Source organism: Lycium barbarum, chromosome 3 (genome assembly GCF_019175385.1).
Source record: "Lycium barbarum isolate Lr01 chromosome 3, ASM1917538v2, whole genome shotgun sequence".
Taxonomy (NCBI): Eukaryota; Viridiplantae; Streptophyta; class Magnoliopsida; order Solanales; family Solanaceae; genus Lycium; species Lycium barbarum.
In genome coordinates, this window is record NC_083339.1 from 10116722 (window position 1) to 10119051 (window position 2330).

At 45.1% G+C, this 2330-nt stretch overlaps 2 pseudogenes; one reads left to right on the top strand and one right to left on the bottom strand.

Moving 5' to 3' along the window:
* Window positions 1-366: 366 nt before the first annotated feature.
* On the bottom strand, window positions 367-948 carry LOC132630274 (NADH-ubiquinone oxidoreductase chain 2-like; annotated as a pseudogene).
* A 1339-nt stretch (window positions 949-2287) lies between these two features.
* LOC132630278 (uncharacterized) overlaps window positions 2288-2330 on the top strand; it is a 2162-nt pseudogene continuing 2119 nt past the window's right edge.

Genomic DNA, 2330 nt, shown 5'->3' on the forward strand with positions numbered 1-2330 from the left:
TCCGTGCTAGTTCCGCATGCGCTTCGCGCGCCATTGGCGCTTTGCTCTCCTCTTATTCTTCATTGGACGGTTCGGATAGACTTCGCCGTTCTTTCCCAACTAAAATCGAAAGGGCTGTATCACAACGAGATGTCGATTCGTTTTCCTCCCCCAACGAGATAGGGAATTTGTAACCCCCTATTTAGACTTTTGGGCCCTTCATCTTTCTGAATCGAGACCCGGCCCGACTCGCGTCGTTCCAACAATCGGTGGGGAGCACCTCAGTATGCGATTGCGCGCAGTAACTGGGAGTCCTATTAGACCTAAGGCCAACTTCAATTCACCAAACCAAGGTTCATCTCGTGTAGTCATTGTGGACTCGTACAAGGATATTGAGTAGACGGTTAATGTATCAGACTCGACCCTATCTTTCGTAGCATGCATTCCCATCTGTGTCGCAACTGAATCGGTAAGCTACGTGTCCGGTGCACGGAGAACTGCCTTCGGTCCACCAAACTTACTTACTCGTGGATACCTTCCGGCCGCCTAACGACCTATAACGCTAGTCACTACTCCCACTGGGGCTAGGAAGTAAGCCCCACAACCCAAAGCGGCAAAGAACAAATAGAATTTGCTACCAAAGCCGGCTAACGGGGGTATTTCTGCGTATGAGAACATAGTAATGGAGAAGGTAATAGTCAAAATAGGATTCGTTTTGGCTAGAGCGCCCAAATCAGCTATATATTTGACACGGGCTTGCCGTAATACTAAAACTATGGTGAATGCATCTATCGTCGTTGATGCATAAATAAAGATACCAATTAGTAATGATTGAATTCCTTCTATGGTTCCGCATGAGAAACCAGTACGAATATAACCTACATGTCCAATTGAACTATGAGTTAGAAGTCTTTTTATTTTCGTTTGGGCCATGGCGGTTCGGACACATGCGCGAATTGCACTGGTCATTGTGCGGAATGCCCTCTAAGCCAGTCAGTCAATAGAGGGACCGGGGCGCTAGGTATTTTCTTTCTTCTGGCCGTAGGTGTGATCAATGCCATTGAGCTTCGGTACTCTAAAATAGTAGTCGGAATTCGCTTCTGAGTGAGCTTCCTTCCTTATGCTCTGGTCTGACCTTCACGAACAGATTTCTTTCAGCTACCAACTTCAAAGCTTGATCTCATCTCTCTTCTTTTGAAAGTGTAGTACTATTATTGTTGGCATGGAAGGAGTTCATCTTGAATTGCCAGTACAGTGATTGGAGGTCTTCCTCACCTGTTCTAGTGACCTAGGCCCATCCGGTCGAGAGAAGAGACTTGAGATTAGCCACTAGGTGAAGTACCAAGGAGAGGATCAGCTTCAGCAATAACCAATACGAGGGGATTGACATAGTAAAGGAGGCTAAACCAACCTATCAAAGGGATATGCCCAAGCTCGGAATATCCTTTTTTCGTACCCAAGAGTAGACCTATTTCTAATAGGAGCAATTCAAGCATTAATTAGTACTACCTCAGATCTAAAAGGAAAGGAACGATAATGTAACCGAATGAAGTGGAAAACTCGCAATACGAGAGCAAAAACCTTCTGTGTGTAAGAAGAAAAGCAACATCGAGTTAGGTAGGATGTAGATCGAGTGCAATAAGATATAGGAGTGATTATTTCGCTTTGGAAGGAAAAAATCATATGAAATAAGGTCCTCACTCAGCTCTCAGGCTGTCTGGGAATAGCTCTACCAGACATAGAAGAAAGGAGTGTAGGATTGGTAAGCTTTGCCGGAAAGAAGCTATTCGACTAATTCAGGAGGCTACTACCGGCGAAGCCCGCTTGCTTCGGAGCGTGCTATTGCGTGAAGCGGAAAGGGACAGCGGAAGACCACACCAGACAGGGAAAACGAGGATTAGATATTTCGTCAACGACCACTTGAGCGCGATTCGCTTATCTGTTGAAAAGTACCATCCAGACAGTAAACCTTTAGGGCATATGACTAGTAAGGTAAATCAACCTATCGTATCGACGAGATGCAACAAGAAGAAAATTCACAGACTATGAAAAAGAATTTCTTCTCATTTACGTTTGTCTCAATCATGGGCGGTTGAAAAGAGTTCTTCCGATCCGATCATTGCGTAAGCCGAGAGTTCAATAGATGAGGAGCCGGATGACATTTTTAGTCAATACCAAAAGCGTAAATGAGTTAGGAGCGAAGAGTGAAGACCAGGAAATTTCCTTCAACATAGAGTAAGGGCAAAGGAAAGTCTTCCGATCTTGGATCCCCCGATTCAGGAGCGATTGAAGCGAATACAATAAAAGAATGCAAGGAAGGGTTCCCCCAGGAAAGGCATCTCGACTGCTTC